This window comes from Etheostoma cragini, chromosome 8 (assembly GCF_013103735.1).
Source record: "Etheostoma cragini isolate CJK2018 chromosome 8, CSU_Ecrag_1.0, whole genome shotgun sequence".
NCBI lineage: Eukaryota > Metazoa > Chordata > Actinopteri > Perciformes > Percidae > Etheostoma > Etheostoma cragini.
In genome coordinates this window covers 23,815,451-23,831,314 of record NC_048414.1, presented here as the reverse complement: position 1 = coordinate 23,831,314, position 15,864 = coordinate 23,815,451, and the positions used below count along the sequence as shown (strand labels likewise).

The window sequence follows — 15,864 nt, the reverse complement described above, 5'->3', positions numbered from 1 at the left end:
ATATATATATATATATATATATATATATATATATATATATATATATATATATATATAACATGAATATGTATATTGTTTACTTTAAAATTATATTGCAAAAAAAATTCTGTTTCAAAAATAGGAAATGTCTAAAATTAGTGCAATGTAGCAAAGTGAATTGAATGAAAATGTTGCATTATACATATATAACCTATTTAAGAACTAGCTTCTTACTGTTTTCAAAGATATTATTGTATAACTGGCACATTTGAAACCAAATAAAAATAGGAATCACAACCTAAGTTAAGGACATTTACATTTGGGCTTCTATGTGAAAAGGAAACACCTGAGTGAAATGCTTCTAGGCACTTAGTGTTAACTCCTCTTAAGACAATGGTTATCACAGCTTTTTATTAAATATATATCATTATGCCTGCAGCTAATTAATATTCCTATTATCAATAAACCTGTGGATTATTTTCATAATCAGTTTCAATTTCTCACAGCCCAAGCTTGAATTTTAACATTGCTTGTTTTGTCCAACCAGCGATCCAAAAGCCCAAGACATTTCCAATGATATAAAACAGAGAAAAGCACAAAGTCTTTACATTTGAGAGGAAAAATCCAGAAAATGTGTGGCACTTTTGGTTTAAAGAAGTCTGCCATTATTAAATAGTCAAATAAAGAACTAGTTATTAATGTTTTCTTAGCACTATATAGCATAAAAAATGCTTTATATATTCATTTGAGCGTGATGTAAGGTGGATTGTTTGAAAGAACATCAAGGATGAAATTACTGTTATTGGTGTAAAATAAAAATCCAGCATGATTCCCATTTCAGTACTTCTTGTATTATTACTATCCCCAAAGAGGAGAGATTTCTCTCATTACTGAGACTGAAGTTGTCAATAAGTGATTTTCCAGCTATTGCAGTGCCTTTACAGATTTTACTGGATCCATTTGACAACCTTGTTGCCACTTAAAAGCGTTACCGTGACAACTGTAAATGGGGGATTAGATGTGGGCTGCATTTGTTAACTGTGGGCATTAGGTGGCAGCATTCTGTTGACAGGATTTATAATATAAGATAATTCACCCTCCAACCACAAAGTGGGTGGCAAATGGGAGAGTCCGTACTTCCACTCGTTGACTCCACTGGGAGTAAGCAACTGCAGAAGAAACTAACTTTGGTGAAAACCATATTGAAATATTGGACAAAGATTTCCGCCTGAAAAGTGAAAGCAATGTGGTAGTGCCTTAAATCTGCATTCTATCTCATTTCCGGCAGATGGGGACTCCACTGGTGGCACAAAGAAGTATGAAAAAATTACCCTACTTCTTACTTGATACATTACCTCAATAAACATTTTCACAATGAGTTTACCAATCGCTACTTTCAAGTCTTCCTAGATAGAGCAATATGTTCATTTTGTAAATTACAGTCCCATTTAATTTTTTTAGCAATCAATAAAACAGGGATTTAAGACACATTAATTATTTATTATTGGTTAAAACAAATATCTGTCAGTGACTGGTTGAACTTCACACTGCAAAAAAGTTAATATTCCATTTTGGTCTTGGATACACATTCAATAAGTACTTATTGGCCTTTAACTTTAATGAGCGTGGCTGTCCTTGTCATTGTCTTATTAGGGTCTCAACCCCTGTTTCTCTTGCATCTTCTGTGAATGTGGGTTGGCAGGACGATCTAAAATGTTTTATTGGGTCTTTCGCTGTACGTTTTGTTGATAAATGTGAGATGTTCGAGTCACAAATGTCTCATCTTCATACCAGAAGCAAGGAAATAAATTTGGAGACGTACGTTAACCATTGCTCACTCAACTTGTCAAATACTAGCACTTGGTCAGTTGCTCTTAGTGTTAGATACTGACGCAAAAGTCTGGAACAGGGTATTGCTGTGACTGATGGAAGTCACGGGTAGCTCTGGTGAATGGTCAAATTTGCGGTAAAGTTGCCGTGATTGGACAAAATTGTGTGGTTGAATTCACTGAGATTGGTTGAATTTGTGTGAATTGTTAGGGATTGCAACATTGCGTAAACCTGGAGGGACTGGTTAAATTTTTTAAAGTATTTTTAGAGATGTTCTAGTGTATGGTAGGCTTTGTTTGTTTTTAAATTAGTTTTGGAAAGTAACAGACACATCAACAACAGAAAAAAGTGTGCATATATGTATATTAGTGCTGTCAAACAATTATAAAAATTAAATATTTTATTGCAATTAATTGCATTAATGTCATCATTAATATCACAGTTTTTATCTATTCTAAATGTCCCTTGATTTCTTTTTGTCCCATTATTTTTTTACTTACTTTAATGCTTTTATCAAATTGAAAAAGTGGATCGGCTTGCTTTGTGCAAATGTTTTTTTAGTGAAAATAACATTGGCATAAAATTGGCATATAGCCTAATGTAGTTTTCAGTTTCACACGTAACATTCTCACTTGTAGCAGTCATTAACACTTAGAGAAAATAATCTCTCATACAATGTAACACTGTCCATCAATAAAAGGGTGAAGAAAATACTTTGACGAGGGGGCGGAGAATTGGCATCAGCTGTGTGCTTGGCCATCAAGTGGTATTTCAGACTGGACGTTCTGCGATGATAGCTCAGTTCACAACGACAAAAAACACACAGATCACTTTGGTCTTGTCAATGGAACCATTTGGGAACTTTTAAACACTAATATTTCCATTCAGAATCTTATTGGCATCCGTTTCGGCGTTTCACGCTCGCCATCCACTCAAAACGTAAAGTTCATACTCTTTTGCCGGCTTGTAAACCCAAGTCTGTGGCGTGCTTGGTGTTTTGTTTCCGGTCTAGCTAGATCTGGTGTGGTGTTGTAATAATGTGACAATGTGTGTTTTTGTTGCTGTGCAGGACCATAATGCCAAGGAAAAGGCAATGCAAAGCATTTCCTCCATGTCCTCGGCTCAGATTGTCTCAGCCACCGCCATACACAGCAAACTCCTGCCTGGAATAGTACGGGCAAGCTTCCCCAGTAATACACAGGTAACACTGGATTTTTTTTCTCTCTTATAGAGATAGGAAACACAAGGACACAAATAATAATAAAGCCATTTTCTGTACAGTCCTTTTCTGTGCAATCCTTTTCTGTGCGGCCACATATGTTCAGATTTGAATTTCTGGTACACACACAACAACACACACACACACACACACACACACACACACACACACAAAGACAAACACACACTCATGGTTTGCTCTCTCAGTCCAGTGTTATAATGGGTGTGTGTTTCTTTTCAGCTGTGGCAGGGAATAATTCCTGGAGGACAATCTACCTCCAACACAGAAGAGTAAGTCATACTCACCTTGTGCACACTTAATTTGTTTTTTAAACTTATAGATATAGATTGTCTTATTTGTAGTAGGTATAAATACCATAATTATCCTACATCACCAGACATGATCATCCATCATTGATTTGATGATTGATTTTTTTGCAGATTCACATAATTGAAGTTGGAATCTGTCTTTCCTCATCCTGCCAAATACTGACGATTTTGTCAACTGGAATAATAACATATGCAGAGTTTAAACAGTTTAGAATAACCGTCTGAATTTCTTAGTTTGAGAAATTTCCCTTTTTAATAATTTTTTTTAACAATATTATTAGTGATTTTTTTAAAACAGTTTCAATACTCATTGTCTACAGTATTGATGCATGGGTACCAGTTGTACTTTCTGCTCTCTCTTCTCTTTGACAGCGAGTTAACACCATGTATGTACTGTATAATAACTGAATACAATGTGTGAGGCGGGGCCCCTTCGTTTCTCAGGGGCATGATAGAGCCAAAACCCTTTTGTACTGTGCAGCCCATTAAGCAGGTGCACCAGAGATCTCAACTGGCCCAGCTGGCTCCTTCCGGTTTAGTTCTCTAGTACTTGATGGGAGATTAAGTTATTTAATTGCGCAGCTCTCCTCTCCAGACTTTCCAAATGTTATTGTACTGAATACATCAAATTCTGATAGTCAAACGAGTCAACTTGTTGTGATGCTTAGAAAATGTATCAACTGATTTACAGATATCTCTTAAGTACCGAGCCCCGGAAGTGTCGCGATAATATTTTTTGCGTTTTTTGAGTTACCTCTCAATACTTTTCTTTTTCCATTCCCGAGAAATATGGGTCTACTCAGCTGCCCAGCGCAATGCCACAGTAATCAGCTTGTTCATTTTTATTTTAAGCTGAGAATGCTGATATACTGTGTTATGTCCATTCAGGACAAATTGACCTGTGTTTGTGTGGTAATGCCTTAACCTGTGTTAGTTTGTAACGCCTCTGCGCATGCGTGGAATACAGTTGTTTTGGTCTGAAATGGGCGGTTCCGCTTTTCGGAAAGTAAAGTAAGCTGGACGCTTAAACAGCTTGTCCAGCGTCCTTATTAAACATAAAATACTGCTCAATGCGCACGTTCGTATATGTTCTAAAATCCATACCTATTTCTTAAATGAATGAAAAGAAAAAGTGCTTGACAATGGAGCGGGAGATTGGTTGGAGAATCAGCGTAGTGGGTGCGGTATTACATTCAATTTATCGCACTGTTGTGACAAAAAGACAGCTGAGCCAGAAGGCAAAGCTCTCGAGCTCTCGAGTCATGACTCAAAGAACGAGAGCCAGGGTACAAGCGGCCAAAATGGGTTTCCTCAGGATAAGGATGCCTCCTGAGCGCCTCCCTGGGGAGATGTTCCAGGCACGTCCAGCTTGGAGGAGGCCTTGGGGAAAACTGCTGCCCCCATGACCCGATACCGGATAAGTGGATGAAAATGGACCAAGAAATAAGTGGATCCTCTATAAATATTCATAAAGCAAAGGGAGCTGCAGATTCTCTGCAGCTTCAGTGTTTGTTCATCGTCACATCATGTGAACGTCCGACGTCACACATATTTTTATATATTTAAGAAATAGGCTTAGATTGTAGCCTATATGAGATTGAATGTGCCCATTGAGCAATATATCAGCATAAATTCCAGCTCAAAGTAAAATTCAATGAGGTGATTCAGTGCACTGGGCAGCTGAGTGTAAATAGACACATGGCTCGGAAGGAATGGAAGAAAAAAAGGTATTGCGAGGTAACGCAAAACATATTGCAAGGGAATGCAAAACTAATTGCAAGGGAAAGAAACACATATTGCTAGGGAACGCAGAAGTAGTAAGAAGTAGTAGTAATCTTGCCGTGACCCTTCCGCGGCTCTATACTTTCGCCATGTACAGTACAGGCCAAATGTTTGGGAACACCTTCTCATTCAACGTGTTTTCTTTATCTCACCTTTTTTTTATATCATGTGCCTGTGCCTATGTTGCCTCTAATTAGCAGTGGTTTCCTAGCTGCTATTTGACCATGAAGGCCTGATTCGCACAGTCTCCTCTTAAAAGTTGTTCTAGAGATGTGTCTGCTGCTAGAACTGTGTGATATCCATCTGGTCTCTAATCTGAGCTGCTGTTAACTTGCAATTTCTGAGGCTGGTGACTCAGATGAACTTATCCTCAGCAACAGAGGTGACTTTTGGTCTTCCTTTCCTAGGGCCGTCCTCATGTGAGCCAGTTTCGTTGTAGCGCTTGATGGTTTTTGCGACTGCACTAGGGGCCCTTTTTTCGGAACAACTGACCTTCATTTCTCAAAGTAATGATGGCCACTTGTTTCTCTTTACTTAGCTGATAGGTTCTTGCCATAATATGAATTCCAACTGTTCTCCAATAGGGGCGTCAGCTGTGTATCAACCTGATTTCTGCACAACACAACTGATGGTCCCATCTCGATTAATAAGGCACGAAAATCTACTAATTAACCCTGACAAGGCACACCGGTGAAGTGAAAACCATTTCAGGTTACTACCTCATGAAGCTCACTGAGAGAACACCAAGGGTTTGCAGTGCTATAAAATTGTTAGTGACAAATAAAATTGATTGAGCACTGAGTCTGCACTGCAGAATGATATTCCCTTGTTTGTAGATGACGGGAAACCTGTTGCTTTTGTGCTTTTGGATCTCACAATGGCGTTTTATACAGTGGACCATGCAGTCCTCCTCTCTCGCCTTGATCATTGCGTAGGCATCAGAGGCTTGGCATTTCAATGGTTTAGCTCCTCTTTGGCAAAATTTGTGACTTCTCCTCAACTGCTCCTCTCTCTTGTGGGGTACCCCAGGGTTTAATTCTTGGCCCCATCCTGTTTTCCTTATATATGTTGCCTTTTGGGGCTATTATAGGAAAGCGCAACCTGTCTTTTCATTGTTATACAGATGATTTTTAAATTTATTTGCATGTAAAACCAAAGGACAGTGTTGCACTAGACTTCCTGCTTAGTTGTATTAATGATGTTAAGTTGTGGCTTTCTCAAAACTTAGTGAGTGCATTATATTCAGTACTTTAGGCAGGCCAAAAATTCCAGCTTTGAGTTGGGAGCTCTGGTTTCATACCTTAAGCCAGCTGTCAGAAAATTGGGGGTTACTTTTGATTGCAACATGAAATTTGACCAGCAGATCAGCAATGTTGTTAGAAAGAGCTTTTTCCATCTTCGCCTCCTGGCTGAAGTTAAGCCTTTAACAGGCATGATCTATAAATGGCAATTCATGCTTTTATTTGTTCAAGGTTACTGTAATGTTCTTTATGTTGGTTTGAATTAAACCTCCATCTCACGTCTTCAACTTGTGCAAAATGGTGCGGTTTGTTTTTTTGACAAAAACATATAGACGTGCACACATCACTCCCGTTCTCTACAACCTACATTGGTGCCCTGTGCGTTTTAGAATCAATTTTAAGATTTTATTGTTTCTTTTTAAGGCCTTAAATGGCCTGGCCCTGGAGTATTTGTTCAAGATGTTAACCCTGCAGGAGCACAACCAGTCCTTGCGGTCTTCCAATCAACTGGCTTAAGTAGTACCAAGGTCAAGGTTTAAACGGTGGGGTGATCAGGTTGCTGCCCCGAGACCTTGGAACAAGTTACCCCCTGATATCTGGCAATTACAAATGTAGCTCTTTTTAGGTCTAAACGCCATTTGTCCAACCTATTTGTTTAGAATGGCTTTTAATAGCTAGTAGGGGTGTGATAATTTCTCTTACCTGTTTCTATGCTACCTTTTCTGATTTCACTGTTTTCTATGTTTCTTTTTTTTTATTGTATGATATGTTGTTTTACTCTTGGTTTCTTATGTGAAGCACTTTGGGTACCTGCTGGTTATTGTAAAGTGCTATATAAATAAATGGATTGATTGATTGCAGTGCCCACACAGTCCTGCCTCCTCTCACTTATGGTCACGTCTTCTCTTTGCTTGTCACTTCTCTCCTTTGCTCCGGTTAAATATAATAATGTGGGTGTTTTGTCATGACTATTCTGCCTGCCCTGTACATTGGTGTTTGGTTTGGCAGCAAAATGCTGAAATGTGGTAAATAACGTGGTAATGTGGCTTAGTCTGTTAGCTCAATTCTAATACATAATGGAAGATACCATCACTATAATAGCAACGTTATCTTAAGAAACGATCCATTTGACATTGCATGCAAGAAAAACAAGGAAGACACGTGTGCTCATAATTAAAGATACACTATATATTACCTGAGTTTTGTGGAAATAAACAAATAGCTACTAAATTCACATTGATACCCTGCTGCTTCAACACTTCAAACTGACCAGCAACAGCATTCTCAAAGGTTAAAAAAACCCTATGGTATAGAATATTAATATTTCTTTAGTTATTCCATTGAGGTTAGAAAATCGTGTAATGTCATAACGGTACTTTTTAATGTAAATACTGTTTCGGTAGCTTTAGTGATATTTGAATATTGCAGAACCAGAACAAAACAACGCTACACTTTTTACCTGCGTGTGCACAAGCTTCTTTTTTAGAGACAATGGAGAAGCAAATTAACTGGTTTGACCTTGGAAACAACATAAAAAATAATTCAGTTTGGTTACTTCAATAAAAATGTTATTCTTTTATTATAGAATTTTCCCATTTTTACTGTTAAGCTGACATATAACTACATAATATCTTAATTACTCAACAGATAAGGTGATTAAGAATTGCAACCATAATATTAGTAGATACTTATCTTATTAGTATCTGTTCATGTAGCTTCTAGGGATCATTGTGTTACAAAATCAAACCCTTTCTGTTTCTTTGCCAGCTACTGTTACATGACCATGTGTTGGTGATGATAATGGTAGTAAATTTCTGTCTGTGTCTCTGTTTCTCACAGTATTAAGCCATTCTCTCAGCAAGCCTACTCTGTGCAGACAGCAGGGACACCCACAATCTCAGGTGAGAGAGACTTTGGTACTATTATCTCCGTTTATCTCCTGACTTTTTTTGTTACATCACTAATGAATTGCTTTGCCTTACTTCTTACAGTATCTACTCTAAACCCATTAAATTTAAAATGTAATTGTTTTTTTAATTTAAGCTGAATTTAAAATTACCGTTTTTTGCTCAGAAATTAGCTTCTTTTTTTTTAACGTTTAAAATAACAATTTGGTCAGTAGCTGATACCAAGGTGCTGTAGTTGTTTTTCCCTTTTGGGACAGGGAAAGAAATAAATCTTTATTAAAAAAAAAATAACTGAACTTCATCCCTTCATTACATCACCTTTGTGCACAAATTCAATCAATTGTAATAACCAACTTTAATCTATCATTCTTTCACATGAAAAATAGCTGCTTCAAAAGCCCTTTTAGCATGCTATGCACTTAATGTTATCTACTCTAACAATAATCTTTCAGTACTTAGGCTACATAACCAAAGAAAGAAATGTGGTAAACATAAATTAAATGTTAATCTAAAAGCCTTTACAAAAATAATATATTATCTTTGGAGTGCTATAATGCTTTTAAAAATGTTGTCAATCCACTGTCATCTAAATCCTGACCACTGGGCTGTGTGTAGTCTTTAAAACGGCTGGTCATGTAAATGCCTCACCTTGTTTGTAATCCCTTTAGCTTTGGTACTGTCCGTGGGGTATTTTGTCCCTTTCTTAAATGCTCTGGTTATCAAGGACTAAGTCTTGCTGGTGCTGGTTTATATTGCTGATCTTTCTCGAACGTGGTGTATTACTCCACATGGCCAACACTTTCTTTCGTCAAACCCCACATGTGCAGGGCACCCTTTGACCCTTTTACATCATACGTCATGCCAGCATCGTATCCTATCAATGGCTTCTTCTTTAAAGTCAGCAGCTGTAGTAGCAGCGTGTGCTAGTAGACTGTTGTCTGAGTCCAAATGAAAAAACAACAACAACAACACATAAACGTTGGCCACTGGCCATTGGTGAATGCCATCTCATTTGCCAATAGGCCAATGGCAGTCAATGAGACGAATATCAGTCAATGTTCTGCCAATACGTCTGTGCATCCCTAATTATTCCCCTTAAATCTAGTTTTGTTAACTGTCTTTTTATGCTGCACCCTGACCTAAGTCAGGCTTTGTCTATTAGACGCCAACACAATTCACACATTTGTGGCAATGAATTAGGCTAGCATTACTGCTAACTCTGTTAAACAGAGTGTGTGTGTGTGTGTGTGTGTGTGTGTGTGTGTGTGTGTGTGTGTGTGTGTGTGTGTGTGTGTGTGTGTGTGTGTGTCTGTGTGTCTGTGTGTGTGTGTGTGTTGTTTAGGCTATGAGCCTCCCAATGCAGCCCAAACACACAGAGAGCCAGCGTGGCAGGGTCGCTCCATTGGCACCACCAAACTACGACTGGTAGAGTTTGCATCTTTCCTAGAGACACAGAGAGACCAGGAGGCAGTGAGTAACACACACACACACACGCACAGAGCACCAGTCCACAATACGCACTCCCTATTGTGTCTTACACAGAGATGACAGATAACCCCACAGCAGAGAACAGCATTAAAGCTCTTTGTGTAACCTAGTATGAATAACCGTTGTGAAGCTCTAGCTCTCTCTCTGCTCAGTCTATCTGTCATCCTGCCACAATGTGGACTCACTGTAATTTTTTTTCCTGGGGCTCACAGACAGCTGGCATTCATCTTGTTGCAACTGTTTCAACAGTAAAAACCTCAAACTGTTCAATGTTGATTTTAAAATAAACTCTGTTGTCAAAAGAGCCACTCAACTGAAGCACTGAGAAGAAGAGCTGTAAAAAATCCGAGGGAACTGCCATTACTGCCAACAAAAAGCACCTTAAATTGTCAGTTTGGGAGCATTTATGGACCAAGACATCTTAAACACCCTTAAAGTAGTTTACAATGTGTTAATGTTAACTTCAGAATCTTGCGGGGATATCATATTACCACTTGAAGAAGACTGTGGAAGGGGCTGTTGATCTGTCTTTCTGTTTGTGTAGCATATGTTTGGTACAGCCTATTTTCATTTAACCAATACAAATTAATAGCCAATTGTTTCTCTATTTTTTTTTTTAATCTTTACTTATACAGGGAAAATAATTCATTATCATCATTTAAAAAAATACAGAAGCACAACACAATTACAGCAACAATTTGTTTGTTAAGCATGGCTTTAAATTACCAACTGGAAACCAAGACATCTAGCTTCAGTTCCTTTTCCAAGTAAAAGAGGCATTGTTGTAAACATAGTTTTTCCCAACTCTGAATGAGCCCAAGGAACCTCCAGTACCAACAAATCTTTGGAACAGGTTTGGTAACGGACGATTTTCCTACTTAATTGTCCACTAGTCAGGAAGATTATGCATTATAGTCCTATAGACAAACATCAACCAATGCCTTATCCTCCTAGAGACAAACAAGTCCCCGCCCACTAGTGTGGTGTACAGAACACAGTGGTGTGTGCAAAAATTGGAACCCGTAATAAAACACAATGTTGCATGATAGACTGTATCTAAAGGTTTTAACGCAGAGGCTGGTGCATGCATATATAGTAAATCACCGTAGTCCAGCACTGACATAAAAGTACTTTTAACAATGTCAATTCTATGCTGGAAAAATAAACTAAATTTAATTCTTAGCTTCCTTACTGCGTCAGCAATATGTGTTTTGTAAAATTTTCATTTAACCAGATACCGAGGCATTTGTAAGAGTCACTGGTTCAAGTCCCCGTATGGACCAAAAAGTATGGAGTGTGGATTGGTGGCTGGAGAGATGCCACTTCACCTCCTGGGCACTGCCAGGTGCTGTTGAGCAAGGCACCGTGCCCCCCCTAACCGCTCAGGGCGCTGGTTCAGCTGGCAGCCCACTCACTCTGACATCTCTCCATTAGTGCATGTATATTTCCTGAGCATGTGTGTGTGTGTGGAGTTCAGGACTGTGTGTGATAACTAACAAAGTGTGGACACAGAGTGAAAATTGTAATTTCCCCATTGGGGATCAATAAACAGATTTTTTTTTTTAAATAAAAATATTACGTTCAATAACAGAACTACTGGTACTTATCTGAAAATCACCTATGTGCTGATTTCAAAAATGAAGAGAAGACACTATATATTTATTTTAACTTGCATTTAGCACCAGTTTCAGCTCTGTAAGGGATTTTTATAACAGTAAAAAAAATCTGCCTCGAGATAAGCAAATGTTTGTTCATAGGAAGATGCTATAGGATAAAGAACTGTGTCATCAGCATGAAAATTAAATTTACATTTTGTCAGTGTTACAAATGTCATTAATACTGAGTGAACAACAACGGACCCAAAATCGAACCTTAAGGGACTCCCTTTTTAACTGCTAGGAAACTTCGCTTCTCACAATCTGTCAAATTGCCTGGGTTCTATCACTCAGATGATTTTTAAACCACAAGCAAGTGTCCCTAGGCCTAGCCAGACCCAATGATAACAATTTCCTCAACAAAATAGCATGAGCAACTTTATCAAAAGCTTTCAATAGGTCAATAAACAGAGCCACAGAACATGATTTTTCATCCAGTGCTTTGACAACATTGTTAACAAGTAATGTAGTAGCTGTAATAGTATTGTGGCCAGGTCTGAAACCAGATTGATATACAGTGAGGAAAATAATTTGAACACCCTGCTATGCAAGTTCTCCCACTTAGAAATTATGGAGGGGTATGAAATTGTCATTGTTGGTGCGTGTCCACTGTGAGAGACATCATCTAAAAAAAAAAAATCCAGAAATCTCAATGTATGATTTTTTTTTTTCTAGATCAGTCAGGGTTCTGGGCTGTTGTTGAGAAACACGGAGTTCGAGCTCCCTCCAAAGATTCTCTATTGGGCCAGAACCTAGATGTGCTTCTTACAGAGTCTTTGGTTAGCTTGGCTGTGTGCTTTGGGTCATTGTCATGTTGGAACACCCAGCCTTGACCCATCTTCAGTGGTCTAACTGAGGGAAGGAGGTTGTTCCCCAAAATCTTGCATACATCAGAATCAGAATCAGCTTTATTGCCACGTATGAGGACACATACGAGGAGTTTTTCTTTGGAGCATCGTTGCTCACACTGTGCTTACACTGCAGGCGTCTCCACACTGACCGAAGATCGTTGTTTGAAAAACTGTTTTCCAACTTTAAAGCATAGCTCCTCTTAGCTGCTTGGATCTCTTTTGAAAGTGTTCCTGGCCTGGTTATAGAAGACTCTGTCCCCACTTCTGAAGGCCTCCTCTTTTGACTGACGGAGCTGCCTGACTCTTGCTGTGAACCAGGGTTTTTGATGGTGTATGTGCAGAAGGTTGATCCAACCAACCAGTGGTCTGCGGGTTTCCACGTCACCTTTTGGTATCGCCTCAGCTTGCTTGGGACCTTGACTGAGGAAGTACTAAAAAAAGTACCTGGTAGCAGATCCGAGGGACTTTTTTTCGTAATGGAAAACCAAAAAAGGCGAGTAGAGTCAAGGCGAGTCGAGTAGATACTACGCAGTGGAAAACCGCCGTATCAAGGACCAACAAACATCATGAGCTCATTCACAGTGAAAGGAGTCATTGAAAAACCTTGCACATTTCAATTTTTTTATTTATAGTATCAATTCATAACAAGAGTTACATTAACATCTAAATTGTCTGGCATAAATGCTCCATCTATTTACTATTTCCAAAATGGTTAGCAGCAGTAGTGGCTCTTTCAAACTCCCTTAACTCCCTGCCAAGGCGGCTGTCAACGCTGTGTCTTGGCACAAAAGTGTAGGGACGTTTAGTTAGCTAATGTTAGTTAACGTGAACACTGTGCTGTCCTACGCTGTGACGTTATTTAAAGTATTACTAATTTAGTAATCGGTCTGTGTAATTTTGACTTAGGTATTAACAATAATATTCTAATATTCTGCTATAGGCCTCTCTCTCTCTCTCTCTGACATGGATCAACACTATAATATTTTCTATCCCCTGCAGCAAGAGCAAATATGTCATTTCTTGAAGCATTTAAGTTGTTAATTTTCATCTTTTTAAAAAGAAAACACAAAAAGTACACTTTAACCTTCAAAGACTTCAATGTTCATTAAGCTAATAATATAATACAAATAATCTCAAAGCATCGATAACCAACTCAAGGTAAACTAACATTGCAACAACTTATTTCTGTAATCATGCTGAAATGTGACTTCTTATTTAAATTAAACAAACCATTTCACACAATTTGCCTAGTCTAGCATTAGCCCGTATGGCAAATCATGAATCAGAGAGCCTGCTGCCACCAGAGACAGTTTCTGTCACAGGTTATATTTTACATGCATGACTGTCACAGTGTAAGGCGGTGCGCAGTGGAGCTCTTCACCCAGCTGGAAACTGCTTCTCTTAGCCAGGAGTGAAGCTTCGGTTCCTGCTGCTGATGTTCCAAGAGCCACACGCTTCCAAATACATTAATAATATTTTTTTTCACAGTCACTGTGCTCCGTAGTGCCAGTAGTGATCAAAACGTTCATGTGATACCTTTCATTTTGGAGATGTGGGGACACCGTGATGTTGCTACAACCTGTGTGGTCTCTTGACTGCTTGTGTTTCTGGCCCTGTTTGATTATATCAATAAGAGCAAGAAACCAGTTCAGTACAGCCCTTTATTGTCTCTCGAGGGAAAATTTTATTTGCAGTAATGGGCCAAAAAAACAACAACATACTGAATGAATTAAGGAATTTCCCTCTGATCTGTTTATCCATCTACCCTGTGTGGCTTCTCTCAGTCTTTCTTTTGCTGTTGTTTTACCCAGGTTGAGATCAGGTCACATTTGTACACTTTCTCTTTCTACATCCTTGCCTCATTCAAAGTTTTCCCTCCCCTCAGTATAACAAGCACCTGTTTGTGAACATCAGCCAGAGCAGTCCAAGCTATAGCGACCCCCTGTTGGAATGTGTGGACATCAGGCAAATCTATGACAAGTTCCCAGAGAAGAAGGGTGGCCTCAAGGAGCTGTTTGGCAAGGGCCCGCAAAACGCTTTCTACCTGATCAAATTCTGGGTGAGCAGACAAACACTTACTTACTTCTTTTTTACGTGAGATTTTCATTTTAGCACGTACCCCCAGCAATTCTTCCTGTATTTTTCCATTCTGCACAATTTACGTGTGTGTGTGTGTTTGTGTGTGTGTGTGTGTGTGTGTGTTTGCGTGTGCGTGCGACTGTTCCTTCTCGGAGTGACTTTGGAAAATTCTCGGCAACAGAACACTCATTCCTCTCATTTCTAACTGGTGATGGTCAATTTCCAAAATTTAATGACAACTGTCCCTAGCCGTTTTTTGTTTAGCAGTAGCTAACAAGCTCATACTCATGGACCCAACTCCATGAGTTTTCTCCATGAGTCTGAGAAATCACTGTGCCATCAGCCATTTCATCAGGGGAGTCACTGTGAAGTCAAGTGGGGGTTAATAGCCGACTATTTCTATTGCAGTTGCAGATGCTGCTCCAGAAGACGTGCACTCATCAAATGTTTGGAGATTGTTTTGCCTATTTCACCTTGCTAGACGAGTAAAAGACTTACAATCTTTTTATTCACTGCAACTCATTTTTGAATCCTGAGAAATGGCTGTGAAATCAGCCTAAAATATGAGGTCAGAGAGACACCACACTGGGAAAAGAGCATTTTTCTGGAGACTGTGGAAATACATGGGAGATAGTTTTGTCAAAGCTTAAAAACTGCTTAATGGAGAGAATTCTTAACAGTGTTACAGGCAGACAGTAATTTCCAATTTGAAGATGAACTACAGTCCTGTTAATGATTAGAGTAGATAATTCTAATGTTTTGCGGTACGTGGGTGTGTTTACTTTTGTTGCCAGGCAGTCTGCTTTCTTTTACTTCCAGTTTGTTCTTTTCTACTACTTCTTGCTTATTCCCAGATAATTTTGTTTGTACGCCCTCTGGTGTTTTAAAGAATACTGCAACAAACAATGCATCGAGCAGAAACGTCTCCATGCATGCTTAAGGATACCCAGAGCTTAAGGCACTTCTACATTGGCTTCACTTTTCAGGCCCGGAAGCTTTGTCAATAGTTTTTTATAGTCTATGGCTGAATGGGTGGCAAAACCACAGCCACTTACCCCTCTGTGACCTCTCCACAGTCTGTTGAGCTGCAGAGTTGGGATATGTTCGGGATACGGAATGCCAATTTTTAGGATGGGGTGAGAGGGGATAGGTTGGTGACAAGAGCTGCCTCTTTATACATCCTCTGCCTCCAGATAAGCACATAGCAATGTGGAATTTAAAGACTTTACACTGAAAAGGCAATTGTCAACACTATGAAATACCCAAAATAAAGTATTCTGTACTAAGTCCTAACCATATTGTGCAATATACTAATTTAGTAAATTATAAAAACAATAGTACTAATATCCAAGAATTCACATTGTAGACCCAACCTATAACACTTTGGCCACAATTTAGCACATTGACCATACAAAATCCAGCCATGTACGAGGTTTCAACCTAGTCTTGTTAATATTTCCTGCTGAGTTGTTTTAAACAAGATCCCTGTAAAACAATCTTTAAA

General features: G+C 38.8%; 1 pseudogene; it reads left to right on the top strand.

Annotated features, from left to right (window-relative positions):
* The window catches only part of LOC117948666, a 60,717-nt pseudogene that overhangs the window by 37,142 nt on the left and 7,711 nt on the right, over window positions 1–15,864 (top strand).